General features: G+C 39.5%; 2 long non-coding RNA genes and 1 pseudogene across 2 annotated transcripts; 1 reads left to right on the top strand and 2 right to left on the bottom strand.

Annotated features, from left to right (window-relative positions):
* Window positions 1–823: 823 nt before the first annotated feature.
* On the bottom strand, window positions 824–3,069 carry LOC135765357 (uncharacterized). The gene is made up of 4 exons (XR_010540661.2): window positions 2,306–3,069; window positions 1,860–1,908; window positions 1,419–1,462; window positions 824–996 (listed from the first exon to the last, which is right to left on the bottom strand). It is a non-coding gene; the product is annotated as an uncharacterized lncRNA (long non-coding RNA).
* A 1,342-nt stretch (window positions 3,070–4,411) lies between these two features.
* LOC135765373 (uncharacterized) lies at window positions 4,412–4,910 on the top strand. The gene is made up of 3 exons (XR_010540672.2): window positions 4,412–4,493; window positions 4,586–4,704; window positions 4,788–4,910. It is a non-coding gene; the product is annotated as an uncharacterized lncRNA (long non-coding RNA).
* An 8,537-nt stretch (window positions 4,911–13,447) lies between these two features.
* On the bottom strand, window positions 13,448–14,983 carry LOC135767341 (uncharacterized; annotated as a pseudogene).
* Between the last annotated feature and the right edge of the window lie 639 nt (window positions 14,984–15,622).

Here is a 15,622-nt window from a genome sequence, read left to right as displayed (position 1 = left end):
GTGGTTAACCTGCAACACGCACTTTAACTAACAGAAATTTAAGAGTGAAAAACAATTATGTGGGTGAAAATTGTTAGGTTTTCCCATTTCAGCTCTGGATTAGCATGTATTGAACTTTATACTAGTATATCCAAATGTAATTTCATGCTTACCACACAACATGAGATGTCCACCCTGGTGAAAAAATAGTATGCTAAATATATTTAATTTTGATATACTTAAGTATACTTGCAGTCACACTAATGACCAGTATACTTAAAGTGTGCTATTGATTAGTTTATTTAAAGAGTGCTATTTTGGAACAACTAATTTTGTACTTAATATATTTTAGTTGTATATTAATTGTAACAAAGTACAACTTTAAGTGTATTTAGTGTACTTTTGTGTGCTAAAGTGGAACAACTTTAAGTGTATTTAGTACAATTTAAGTACATGACTGTTTTTGTGCTAAATTCATGCTTGATAAGTGGATTTAGAGTGTGTTTTATTTATGTTAGGAGTACATTACAAATGTATTATGAGTGTCTTGCAAACATACAATCAGTATATCTTAAATAGACTGTTTGTACACATTCTATATATTTTTGGCCAATCCAAAATTCTAAAAACTGCCCTGGTGAAAAATGAATATGCCAAGTACATTACATTTTGTATACTTTTACATACCTGCAGCTAGATTAGTAATGAGTATACTTCAAGTGCGTTAATAATTAGTTAACTTAAAGAGTGCTATTTTGGGAATAGATTACTTTAGCTGGTAACATAACCAAAATAATTTTTTCTAAATAAATAAAAGCTGATTAAAACAGTCAAAAACAATTCATTTATTTTAAATATATTTAAAATATAGTTTTATTCACAGCATTCAAAGTGTACAGTATTTGCCTAAAAATTGAACAATTACTCATTGAAGAATGTCAAGATGATTGAGTTTACAACGTCTTTCTCTCCCAAATCAACTTTAGTCTGGCAGGTTTTGGTTCAGCCTAAGGAAATCTGAAAAAGAGAGACAATAAGCTCAATTATAAAGTGTTTAATATTAAAACATTACATTTATTTAAGACTTACTGTATTAAATCTATAGTTTACTGGCAGAGATTGTATAGCAGATATATTTTTACCTAAACTAGAGCTTGACTTAAATGTCATCATATATATTAAGGGGCGGTTTCCCAGACAGGGATTAGACTAGTCCTAGACTAAAATAAATGTAAGAGCTGTCCAAACTGAAAACAACTTGCTCTGACATATCTTAAAATACATCAGTGCCCATTGTTTTACATCGTTATGCACATAAGTAATGTTTTTAGTAAGGCATGTTTGTTAAAACTATCCTAATTAAACTAAGGTCTAGTCCTGGATAAAGCTAATCCCTGTCCGGGAAACCACCCCTAAGAGTTTTCATTATAATGACTTGCCTATATGGGCTGCAAAATCCTCCTTACATAAAATACTTCAGCTCCTAAAGAAAGATTTTATTGTATTAAATTTAAATGTAAAAATTGTCAGAAAGAAAATGCAACAAGCAGACAATTGGGTGTTTCCTGGAAAGGGATTATCTTAAAACAGGACTAGGCCTTAGTTTAATTAAGAAATATAACCAGTTTCAAAAAACATGCCTTAATAAAAACATTACCTGTGTGCATTTTGAGGCAAAACAAAGGACACTGGTGTATTTTAAGATATGTCAGTGCAAGTTGTTTTCAGTTTGGACAGCTCTTACATTTATTTTAGTCTAGGACTAGTTAGTCTAATCCCTGTCCGGGAAACCGCCTCAATATGTATAACGTTATCTAAACTGAAGCTTGATTTACTACTACGAATGAATTATTATATCTTAAGAGTTTAAAATGACTTACCATTAGCTGCAAAGTCCTCCCTACAAATGTCTTTGAAAAACTTTAGCTTCTGAGGAAAGAATGCAGCATCATTAATACTAAATACAGTTAGGTAAAAGCCTTACAACCTCTAAACAGTCAATAAATGGTTAACTTTCACGCTACATTTAAAAAACAGATTTTCTGACGCTACCTTTTTTCATTAACATATACATACACACCAATACATATATTTAACAAAACAATCGGGTGTACTAATTCGATATAACAGGCTGACAGTGCTATCTTTCAAACCTTTAACATTAGCTATAAGCTAAGCTAAGCTACACAGCAGCTTATCACTAATAGCGAGTTAGACACCGCGTTATTGACAACATTTCGCATTCGAAATATGATAGTCTACTGATAAACTTCAGAATGGTCAAACGATAATCAAATATAATTAATTTTAAGATATTTTAATGTACCTTGGGACTGAATCCGTCCGCCTTGAACGACTGGTAAAAATCAAAATACGTGCGTCGTGACGTCATCACACACACGTCAGATGCATTATTCAAATCTCAGAATTCACTTTTCTCTGAAATGCATTTACGAAAACTGTTTAAGTTTTGTACAGCTAAAAGCGGTATGCAATTGACTGAAAAACTACAAAAAAACAAACACTCATATTCCCCTTACGAAAATGAATGTTTTTTTTTTTGTGGTAAAAGTTTAGTAACCATGTTTTTTTTGGTGTATTGATTATTATTAGCAAAACCACGGTTATTTTGTGGTAAAACACAGTTAATTGGTTTATCCAATGCTTGACTATAGTGAAGTTAAAGTGTACCTTATGTTAATAGTATATTACAAATGTATACATCTACAATATAAAATGTAACTGAACATACTGCTCTCTCGTAATTTTAAGCCCACGTTATTTCTCCATAAAATAATATACATTTGTACACCCCATATACTTTCAAAATGTACTTAAAATATACTGTTTCTAAAGAATACTAAATAATGTATTTTAGAAATATACTGTCAGTGCATTATTATAATGATAACTTTAAGCATACCGATAAAGTATACCTAAAATACATTTTAAAATAAGTTTAAATTTAGTATACTTTAAAAATTGCACAAAACTTTAACTTTAAGTATATTTTTCTAAAGTATACTTTTAGAAAATATACTAAAGTATAATTATTTTGAAGTATGTTAAAAGTTTAATTGTAAAAAATACGCGCAAATATGTTGTAAGCATACTTTAAATATGTTTAAATAAAGTACATTCCTTTGTAAGTATATTTGTAATGTACTATTGCAAAGTTAAATATACTTGAAATACAATAAAGTATATTTGTTTTTCACCAGGGCAGGAAAAGATGAATGCTTTGGTCATCTGCTGTTTCGTCTGAAAAACAACAAACAGAAGATACCGTTATGCATTATAACGCGATATTCCTATTCAATTATAATTTACTATTAAAATAACAACAACAGTGATTATCAACCACATTTAACTCCAACCTTTTTGTGAGCAAGGGCTGCCACAATGGATAAAACATGCTGGAATGCTACTTTTTGATATAGTATACTCAAAACGTTTTTGTTTAACTTGTTGATTTTATTTTACTTTACTTGTTGATATGTTTTAGTATTGTTTAAAATGTTAACATACGTAAAGCAAGCCAAGCTTATATAAAAAATATGTAATTATGCTCACCGTTGTCTGAACTGCAATTCGCTGGGTGCGTTTCTTCAAATTCTTCAATCACTTCTTTTTCTGGGTCCTCGGAGTGCATTTCACTTTCACCAATCTCTAACTCCAGTAAAATTATCCTCCAGGTCTTTACACATGACGGGACATCACTCACAGTGGGTTAATGACTGGATAGCAGCAGGCTCTGTACGTTATCTGACGTAGCCCTTTTGGATTTTTTTTCTCCCAAACTCCATTTTTGAAATAGCGCTTTCTGTGGTCAAAATACTGTGTATGACACATTTCAGTGTTGCAATGTTTACAGAAGCGCCGAGGTCGTTTCTTCAGTCTTGGGACTTCCATCTTTCAACTGACAGCACACTGTGTTGATATCACACAGAGCTTCCGGCACATCGCGTTTGTTGTTTATATCATACGCATGCATGCACGTCTAACAAGATTTTCCTTATATCAATATCCTCACATATGACTGGAGGAGCCCGACAGGCTTCTCGCCTTTGTCCAATCACGTGCGAGGTCATGGCCACGGCTCACACAGCAGTGTCGACGAGCGTAACAGACGTTTGGTTTGGTGTTTGTAACTCTCCAAGAAGAGAAGACGGGTGCACAATCCCAAGATTGCGGTAAGAATAATTTTATGTATAAGCCCAAGCTGTGTGTTTTATAACTAAGAGGTGTTTTTTGTCTTGTAATTTTTAGGAGGCTGTACGGCATCTCTGAGGCACACTGCAGGCGCTATGAACCAGAGCAAAGGTAACGTTACGATTTAAAGAATATGTTTTTATTCTTGTATAAGGAAATAGATACGTTAATAGATCTGAGCTTAAACCCGCACATTTTGTTTTCACAGACTACCTTCGCCTCATAACAAAGCCGTGACCTCCGATTTGCTTGGGGCTATTTCAGCAAGTCCAGATTTACTGCTGAGAATGACGACATTGTTTGTAAGTATAACTTATAATGTTTTTCCTCATTTCTTGTTTAATTGTACCGTGACTCTTTTTATTAATACCAGTCTCATTTAATTGTTTTCCAGCTGCCCGTAAGACGTATTATGAGTCGGTACGCCGGAGCTTCAGATACAAACAACCTGAACTCGCATCGCAGGCGGAAAATGTGAAAAGTTTAGCTCGGAGTCGATCCAGAAGAAAAAGGGTAAGATTTATTATATTAGATCAGTTTTTTGTCAATGTGAGTATTTTTCAGGTCACTTATTGTCTTTATTGATTGTATTACAGTTGCTGGAAGCGAGACGAAGTGTGCTAGCTGAGGATGAGATGGACATTTGGAAGTGCGCCACCATAGATCTCATATCTGACGAGGAAGACGACATTGTTGACGGGGTGTCTGGATGGATTGTGCGGCCACCGCCCTCTCGCAGCCTGGAACTCTTCGAGCGCTGTGCCACGCTGAAATCCAGATTAGAGGCGATACCAAAGTACAGGGCAACTCACCATATATGCCTGAAAAAGTGACTTTATTACAACGTTTTTGTGTTTTTTTTTTTCAACACTTTGATCACTTTGAAAAAGATTTTTAGGGATCTTTCCCGAACGTCTTAGGCACTTTTTGACGTGTTTGGAGGACAATATAAGAGACATTATGCTGCTTTGTACATAGTTGTGTGTTTATAAATAAAGCTCTTTCTTTGAATAAACAGCTGTGATTATAAATAAACCTCTTTGTTTTATCTTATATTCCTTGATGTTGTGAATAATGTAGTACATAGCACAATGACATTAATATATAAAAAATGATTATAACATAAATTATTTATTATTATTGGGGTTTACATTTATAATGAGCCAGGGTGCCCAATAACCCCCCTCTTTAGAGTAACGGCCCGACTTGAATTTACTCACTCGGTATTGGCTGAAGCCACTACTTTTAAACAAGAAAAATCCCTTGTGATTGGCTTGAAGTGATCTGCCAACCATTCACGGGGGATTTTATTTGTTTAAAAGTTGTGGCTTCAGCCAATACTGAGTGATTACATTCAAGTAGGCCGTTACTCTAGTTTTGCTGCTATTCACATGCTAATTAGGCCAGAGGCGCTCTACCTGGCCGGCAGAGGTTTCGCTGCTATTCATATGCTAATTAGAGGCATCACACCCGCGCGGGACTCTCCACCTACATCATGGTTCGTTTATGACAATTTGTGACACAGACAAACGCAACGCTTGCTGCCTGTAAATTGAGGAAAGCTGCCGAAAATTAGGGAGATTTTTGGGAGCCTACAGGCGCTTACGGGGACGAAAATCCCACTTTTCATGCAGTGACAGTACCACTGCCTGTATTGCCACAGCCAGGTCAATTCAGGCCTATTTTGCCACAGCCTATAGGTGTGTTCGAGATCATCCCGCGCTGCGCAGATCGATGCTGAAGACGGAGCAATCAAGCCGGACACCTGCTGCTTGCTGTAGTGACGTGTGCGCCGTGTTTCCTTTTTTTATCGCAAAAATGAAGTGAATAAGATGGTGAATTTGATAAAAATAAACCTTTTAATAAAAAGTTGCAACCAGAAACATGTTATATTGAATATTTGAATTGCTGCTTAACCTGTATGCCCGGGATAACGGGAAACAAGCCTAAATTAATAAAACATCAATATAGTTTGGTATTTTGCTTATTTTTATTTCATTACACAAACCAATATAACATATTTATGCATATTGCCACGATCACACCTGCTCTTTTGGGGGCCGTTATCGTGCCTGCACCTGGTCAAGACGGCTACCGCACCCGAGGCTGTACAAAAAATGTCCGCTGCACCTCAGCCACTTTACAAGATGACTGATGCTGCGCCCGAAACCGCCTACTTCATACTATATAGTACGCAAAAATCAGTAGGCGAGGCGAGTAGTATGTCCGAATACATAGTATTCGAAAAACAGTATGCGAAAAGTACCCGGATGACCTACTGCTTCCAGTTAGATTTTTAGTGTGTATACGATGGACACTTCACTATCCCATGATGCCACGCTGGAATGACATGACGTGAGGACGACATATGTCACGTGATGTAGCAACATGGCGGATGTAGTACGTCCGAATCTATTCATACTACCAGGATTCATACTATACAGTACCTACTGTTTTACTGGCAAGTAAGTAGGTACTTCATCTTGTTCAGTACCTACTGTACAGTATGGGTTTCAGACGCAGCCTGACACACCTGAGCCACTTCACAAAATGGCTGCCTCACCGACCTCATCAGTTCATGCCAAGACCTAACGCCGCATTCACACGGGGCGTAAGCGTTGACGCTTCCCATTCACTTTTAATGGGTGACGTCAAGCGTTGGTGAACTGAATTGTGGATCTGTCGGCGCCGCGTCGGTGCCGTTGCTCGCGGCAGAAGTTGAACATTTCTCAACTTTTCAAGCGGCAACGCGTGCGGCAGCCAATCAAATCGCCCTATGCAAATTACCTAGTGCAGACGCTAGCCAATTACGTTTCAGCAATAGACGGAGAATAGAGGACCATGGAGGAAAGATTAATTGTTGCGGTGGGTAATCACCCGGTCTTATATGACCAATCTTTATTTACTTACCGGGACTCAAACCGAAGGGATCAAGCCTGGAAAGAGGTAGCAGAGGCAGTTGGTGAATCTGGTGTGTATTGTGTCCGTGTACTTGCTTTTTATTGCCGAGTTTTACCTCAGACGTCAACCATGGGGGATTTAAATTGACACGATCTCATAGCAAAATCCCAAATAAAATATTCATTTAGATTTTATACAAAAATTAAATTTTTACATTTACGTGGCAGGTGAATTTGACCATTTATGTTAAAGCATAGGCACTTTCTGTATTATATGGAGCTTATTTTATGTACGGTATATATATATATATATATATATATATATATATATATATATATATATATATATATATCGTGTCAATATACACAATATATTGATCGTGTCAATGCACACACACACACATACAAGTAAAAGTATACACACACACACACACACACACACACACACACACATATATATATATATACACACACACATATGTACACGTGTGTGTGTGTGTGTGTGTGTGTGTGTGTGTGTGTGTATATACTTTAACTTGTATTATACTCCTGTGCTTATTTTTTTATAAATAAACAAATTCAAAACATTTGAGCAAAGAAATTGTTTAAGTGGTCAATTTTTTTATATCAGAGGAAGTGTGCAAGAACAGATGGAAGTCCTTGAGAGACAGATTCAGAAAGGAAAAAAATAAAGAGAGGGACATAAAAAGGAGTGGGGCAGGGTCGTCTGCAGCACATCCTTGGCGTTTCATGGCGGTGATGGGATTTCTTACACCATTTCTCACCGACCGTGAAACATCCAGCAACATCCCCAGGCGACCTCTGTCCCCATCACCCAGCACCTGTTCTGTCCCTCAGTTCAGTCCAGAGTCAGAAGAGCACAGTCAGGTCATCACCCAGCAAGTCCCCCCAAGCAGAGGCACAAGAGATGAGGTGGCCAGTGAGGCATGCAGCCAGACGGAGGCATGCAGACAGACGGAGGCATGCAGACAGACGGAGGCATGCAGGCAGACGGAGGCAGGCAGGCAGACCGAGGCAGGCAGGCAGACCGAGGCAGCAAGGCAGACTGAGCAGCAGAACAATTTAGTTGTTGACAGGGGTAGAAAGAGAAATGGACAGAATATGTCTGCTTTTGAGAAAGGTATGTTGGCAGCAATCGAGCCACTCGCACAGATGGCCACACGTCCACCACTGCCTCCACGCACACCAGCAGCAGATAATGAAGATGAGATCTTCTTCAGAAGCCTCTTGCCCTCGTTTTCAAGGCTTTCTGTCTTAAGGAGGGCAAGGCTGCGTTTTGAGATTCATCAGCTGGTCTTTCAGGCTGAACAGGAGGCTGCTGAGTTTGTTCAATTAATTTTTGTTCTAAAATGTAACAGTTAACATTGCACAAACATATTTTTATCATTGTTTTATTTAAAATTTAAATTAGCTAAGCATGAAATAACATTTTATATTTAACACTTTTTAATATTAATACCATTTTAATATAATCACTAAATTTGTTCTGTCAATTTTCTTTTTCTACATATTTTGAAATACATTTTCCTTTATTGCACTATTTCATACACTGTGTAAATAAATTTCGGAAATGTTCAATGAAAACGGTAGGCCTACTGTGTTTTCGCTTGTTCATATATAAAGTATAGTATTTTTACAACAGTAAAGTTTTAATACTGTGTCTAAACATAATACAATCAGCTAAGGTTTACTTATGGATGCCATTTTTACCCACCTTGTGATATACCATAATGTCAGCTTTAGTAGCAACTTTGCTGTGACCTGGAATGTGCAAGACTTTGTATGTCCTCTCCTGTAACGAATCTATTTAAATCATAAAAAGGCAAAAGCTGTGTAGGTTATGACACACAGTAATGTAATATAAAATTATTATAATTATACAACAAATTCATTCCTTTAATGACATATTGGAAAAAAACTCTTTTAAGACAGATATGGGTAGCTCTTAAAAGAGCTTTTGTGGTTTTGAAAAGAGCTGTTGGTGCGCTCTATGTACTGGGCTGCCATGGCACTGCACCCTCCTGGTTGAAGTAGGCACAGTATGTCTCCCTGAATTCAATGGCTCTACGGGTGGCATTGTTGGAGCCCATCCTTGGTGCATCTCTCAGGGCATCAGAAGCTGAAGATGGGTCAATGGTGAGTTCAGCTCTGTGTGCAGATCTCCCTCCTTCCAGTGTCTTCATGCGCAGGAAGTTATGCAATACACATGTGGCCTTCACACACACCTCTGCAACCTCCGGACTTGTTGCGATGACACGGCGGTACATCCGCCACCGAACAGAGAGGATGCCAAAGGCGCACTCAACTACCAGCCTGGCACGGCTAAGGCGGTAATTGAGCACCCTTCTCTCAGGTGGGACGTGATGTCCAGGGTATGGCCGCAAGAGGTTTGTCAATAATGTGAAAGCCTCATCCCCCACAAACACATAGGGAAGAGGCCCCCGCTGCTCTGCTCCTGGGATAACAGCATCTGGTGGTAAATCAAGCATGCCATCTCTGAGGCCCTCTCCAAATGAAGAATTTCTCAGAGTCCCACTGTCACTGGTCCTGCCATAGCCACCAACATCCACAACCCGTAAAAGATAGTTGGCATCGACGACAGCCAGAAGAACCAGTGAGTAGGTGCTTTTGTAGTTAAAAAATAGCGACCCAGAATTTGCTGGTGCTTGTAAGACCACATGTTTCCCATCGATGGCACCAAGACAATTTGGGAAATTCCAGCGCACATAGAACTGGTCAGCGATGGCCCTCCATTCTTCCATTTTGGGAACTGGCATAGTCTCCTCCACCAGGGCTGTCCAGATGGCACTGGCCACCTCCCTCACAATGCCTGAGACAGTCGAGTGCCCAACACGGTAACTAAAGGCAATTGTTCTAAATGAATCACCTGTAGCCAGGTACCTGGGAAAAAGCAAGACATATGGTATTGAAACAATAACATTAATAAGATTTTGTCTGTGTATCAATGTTCCGTGTCCTACTAAGGACATATCTATCAGATAATCTACTTATACTGAATTGTATGCATTTACCATACAAGTCAGAAAAACAGTAGTAGTGTGTACAGTGTCTGTTTGTATGTACTGCGTATTGTACCTATGTAGTTTTACATAGTATTTACATACTGAAATAAAAGACATAATTAATGAGTTTATAATGGTTATTTCAAACCATTTACCCTGTTGAAAAAAAAAATAGAATGCATAACAGAAATTTTAATGAATTTACCTGTATCAAGGGAATTATTTTGATTTTAATGAAAACAATAGTATTTTTAAATCTTTACTTGTTATGTGTTTGATTCTATTGGTGGGAGGTAGTCTGGAAGAAGGAAGCCAATCATTAAATACTATTAGAATAACGCCCAAAACACACTAACTTAGAAAGGAAATATTCTAATAGTTTTTAATGTAATGATTCATACATTTCTATTGTTTTTTTACCAGGTTTGTGACTTATAAAACTCAACTAAACAACATATTTATTTTCGTATATCATGACTTTATGTAGATTATACATAGGCTTTACAAAAACGACAAGTCTACAGCAAGTGTAAAGTTAAAATTATCCTTACCGAAGGCAGATAGCAAGCCTTTGGGCAGGCTCAGTTGGCAACCGCATCACGGAATGGGTCTTTGTGATGATAGGGCCCACCTTGCCGAGCAGCTCATCGAAGGTGTCCGGGGACATCCTGAAGTACCTTATGTGTCTAATGGGGGCAGAAAATATGCCAGGACGTTTCAAAGGCATCAACCTCTTCTCAGATTTATGGTTCTTTTCCTGTTCTTCATGGTCAGTGACCTCAGAGTCAGTTGTTATAAAAAGACAGATATGTTTCCCACAGGCTGGCACTGAAGTTTGAGTCGAATGCAGATGAAAAAAACTATTTATTTTCCTGTGTGTAAACTAAAAAATTTATTTTAATATGTAAAACAAATATATCAGGACATTAAATGTCTTATCTATATGCATTATAGATAAGAGAGAGAGAGAGAGAGAGAGAGAGAGAGAGAGAGAGAGAGAGAGAGGAGTAAGAAAAAGAGCAATTCTTTTGCACTTTCGGCACAATTTCCTCTGTTTGCTCCCTCTAGACCAGCATCTGCAAAATGTGCAGAGTAGGAATTTTGTGCAGTGGCTCCGGGAGCTGCCAAAATGTGTGAATGAGAGATACAACAAGGGGGTGAGAGAGAAACTCTGAAAGAATATTTTTCCTTCGTTCCACAGCTGTCCGAAAATGACTTTATTAAGTTAATGTAATAAAGTGTCATTCTTTCATCTTTTACTCTTTAGCCTTCCTTTGTTCCTGGAAGCCTCCAGCAGAATATGAGCCACACGCAGAGCCCACATATGCATCCTGTTATAGACCTGCCTGTGATCTGATGATCGGGGAACAACTCTACACCTCCATTATGAATGTTCCGCGTCCGAGTTTAAAGAGGTGAAACTGACCGCAGAACAGTGCTTTCCACCCTGCCTGAACACTCCACCACACATACCTGCATAGATTTACCCAAGAGTTATATATATATATCTAAGGTTACGCTAATTTGCAGTCTGGATGTATTGTAGGATTGACATAAGTCTGTGGCAAGACACCATGGGAGGAAATGTGTTTTAAAGGGACAATGTATAGTTTTTTTTAAAGTATTTTATTAGTCAAATCAATGGCTTTATTCATAAATATGTCCTCATTGTGTCAAATTACATGGCAATGAGCTGACTTGTCTTTGTCAGCTTAGAATTTCATTGAACAGTTAAGTCCTAGAAAGCTTCCATGTCATTTCACTATATTGAAAAACTATAATAGCAGAGAGGGAAAAAAGCACTAGCCTACTGCAACGCGTTTTCGTCCAGAACACGTGAACCAGCTGAAACGGACAAGGAGATCAGTGAGTTCTTAACGACTACCGTAGTTGCAACACAAATTTGGAAAAGCGATGAGGCACTAGAGAGCACTATTTGTTTGAATACAAAATTCAATTTCACCACTAGATGGGGGAAAGTCCTACTTATTGTAAGAAGCACTTTTTGTTGAGAATAAAACATTTTAATGAATTGTAATAATAAGAAATGGCTTTAAACTCAACAGACATGGTTTTAAATGCAAAATTATTTATTGCAATATAAAGAGTTATATCTTTCAAAGCTAAATTTGTTGTAATAAATCACGGTAAATCAGAACTAAATCTGTACTCATAGGTGTTCATATCAATATGTCTTTTCCAACGGCCTGATTTTGCAGAGTTCGCGTTCTGGGGTCCACAAGAGAGGAGTTTCAGGTAAAACTGTAATACCAATCTGAGTTATCATGTGACATCATCCTGTTTGAATTTCACCTTTCAAGTCCTATCTTTTATTACACAGAGGTTTGGGTATTTCTTTAAATTTGCTGAACTTCGAATGTGTCCCTAATCAGCATAAGGTATTCATTTCTAATAAATGCTTTCTTGAATTTGTTTCAGATCTGTCCATGCTTCTTCAGTTTTTTTAATGGATTATTTCTACCACTAACCTTTGTTTCACTAGCAAGGACCACGGCACAACTGCACAGAATTGCTATTAGCTTTATTATAGAATAAGGGTCGAGAGGGAATGGGAAAAGGAGGAGTTACGTCGATTCTCCATCTGGCTGATCAGGGAGTCCGACCCGGGACTCAGAGTGGGGGCTTCGTCTCGGTAGGGAGTAAGCTGAGTTACTTGAAGACCCCCAAAAGGTTTGGATGAAACAATGCGGGCTTGGGCTTGACGGAGATCGTGAAGATTATTACGGATGTACGAACGGTATGCTTCAGATGACCAGCGACCTAAGACCCTGATTGTCTCATCTGAGATGCCCATCGTGGCGGCCGTAGTGGCTGCTCCGATCCGGAATGAATGTAGAGAGTAACGTTCGTGGGATATGCCAGAGGTCCTCAACATTGGAGGATGACTCTCCAAGTTGGTCGGTTTTGCTTCTCTTTAGGTTGTAGATCAGAGAATCTGGCGTATGAGCGGTGATGTCTAAGAGGCTGGGATGGATGGCTGGATTGAAGGTTGAAGTCGACGGGGCGAATTCGGAGCATCTCAGGAAGCCGAAAAAAGCGAGAAGGAACATGCATTCTAATGTTTGGTTGGTCGATGGGGTTGAGTAGCCAGAACGTAGTGTGTGGATGCATAGGCTGAGGAGGTCAGACGTTAAGGCCAGGCTTTTAACATTGGGGATTGGTTCTTGTTTTCGTAGACCTTTAATCAGCATAGATACGTGAGGGTGAGAAATGGTTTGTCATTGGTCGCCAGTGGCGAGTTTGTAGATAAAGTTAATTCCAGATAGATAGGTCTGAATGGAGGAAGCCCTGATGTTTTGGTAGGAATGGGCATGAGTAACGAAATTGCAGATGGACCAAACATTCATTAGAGGGAATGAGAGTTGGTAGAAGAAATGGTACGCCTTGAAACAATTCCAACCGGTCAAGTAAGCGAAGAGGGTACTCTGGGCAAGGCCGTTGAGAATAGCTTCTTGCGAAGCGTGTGAAAGGTTTTCCAGCTGTGGATTTAGTTGAAGATGGTGGCTGAAAACGGTGGAACTGGCGTGGGATGCATGTCTGACTCTGGAGCTAAGATTCTGAACTTCTGAAAAGAAAAACGGGACAACGAGTCATCTATGCTATTGCTGTATCCTGGAACGTGTGCTGCTCTGATGATGAACTGATGTTGCGCTGATATAAGTGTCAGTCTGCGGACTAATTGCATGATAGCCAGGGAAACGAGATCTGCCTTTATTTATGATTTCGACTACTGCCGAGTTGTCGGAGTGGATGAGAATGGAATGTCGGGACCATTCGTGCCCCCAAAGGATGGCCGCTATGATGACGGGATACATTTCGTAAAGTGCGGATGAGGGAAAATCTGACTGCTGGATTAGATTGCTGAACTCTGGTGGCCACTCAGAAGCAAACCAGCGACCGCTGTAGTAGCCGCCGAATCCGATGGAAGGCGCTGCGTCTGTGTACATCTGGATGTCTTCTGGATGTGTGATGTAGTTGTTATAAAAGAAGGATATGCCGTTCCATGAAGACAGGAATTGCTGCCAAAGCCGCATTTCCATTTTGCAAGCTTCGTCCAAGGTGATTTTATCATGTAGAGAGGGTATTGTTGCTGCTTTTGCTAGTAGGTTGGAAAGAAATGATTTTCCTTGGGGAATTATTCTGATGGCGTAGTTGAGGTGGCCGAGGTGCGCTAGCAGTTGTTGCTTTGTGCATCTGTCTGCTAGAATGTAGTTTGATAGGAGCAATGCAATGCGTTGTATTTTCTCCAGAGGTAGAGATGCTTGAAAGGAGATCTAGAGTGATGCCTAACAACTCGATGGAGGTGCAGGGCTCTAAGGTCTTTTCTTTTGAAAGGGGTACACCTATTTCAGAAAACACTGACGAGGGTGGAAAGTCCTGAATGTGGAGGTGCGGATGTAGGTGTGATGATGAGGAAGTCATCGAGGAGGTGGAGGACGTAGGGAAGCTTGTGGTTATTGATGAGAATCCAACATAAAGCCTCCGAGAGGGAGTCGAAGATCTTCGGGCTCCTTTCCAGAATATTCAGAAGAAACGCCAAAATTCTGGGTGAATGGGTAAGACTTTAAAAGCACTGGTGATGTCTGCTTTAGAGAGCCATGCCCCGTGGCCTGCTTTGCAGATGAGAGTGATGGCATGGTCGATGGAAGCGTATTTCATGGAGAAGTCTGGGGCTGGAATGATGCTATTGATGCTGGAAACGTATGTGCCATGTGGAGAGGGCAGGTCTATAATTAATCTCTTTTTCCCGGAGTATTTCCTGGTGGCGATTCCAATGGGGCTGATGCGGAAAAGAGAGAAATGAGGTTCTTTAAATGGGCCTATCATGAATCCTTCTTGGACTTCTTTGGCTATTAATGTGTCGACGATGTCTGGTTCTGAGAGGGCGGATTGGAGGTTATGTGAGATATGAGAAGTGTCTGGGATTATTTCTATGCCTGGAAGGAAGCCGTTTTTGAATCCATTAATGAGGAAGTCTACGAATTCTCTGTCGGGGTGGTCTAGTAAGGCGGTGGCTAATTCTTCTACCTTGACTGGTGTGTTAAGAAACTGTAATAGTCATTCGGGTACAGTAGTTGGGTTGTGGGGGCAGGAGGGTTTGGATTGGGCGCCTCCGCAGAAGGAGCAGGTGTGTAGGAATCTGCAGTTGGAAAGAGAGCAGCCAAGATGATTGAAGTTGTTGCACACCATTCTGCCTCCTTGGTAGAGGATCGGTCGTCCTCTTTTGTTGATTCTTTTGGAAAGTGGAACGTTGGCTGTGGGCTGTGTGTTGAGAGGTTTCGGAATTAAAGGAGGAGGTGGAGCTGCTGCGGATAATGTATTGAATACTGATGTTTTGCATGAGGAAGGTTGGGATTGGGAGGGTGTGATGGTGCATGCTGAATTTGGATCTGATGATGCCCTGCATAGTTCACATGACATGGAAGTGCGTGCTGCAAAGATCCGACAGTAGAGTTCTGCATCAAG

This window comes from Paramisgurnus dabryanus, chromosome 6, assembly GCF_030506205.2.
Source record: "Paramisgurnus dabryanus chromosome 6, PD_genome_1.1, whole genome shotgun sequence".
Taxonomy (NCBI): domain Eukaryota; kingdom Metazoa; phylum Chordata; class Actinopteri; order Cypriniformes; family Cobitidae; genus Paramisgurnus; species Paramisgurnus dabryanus.
This window is presented reverse-complemented; position numbering and strand designations above follow the sequence as displayed.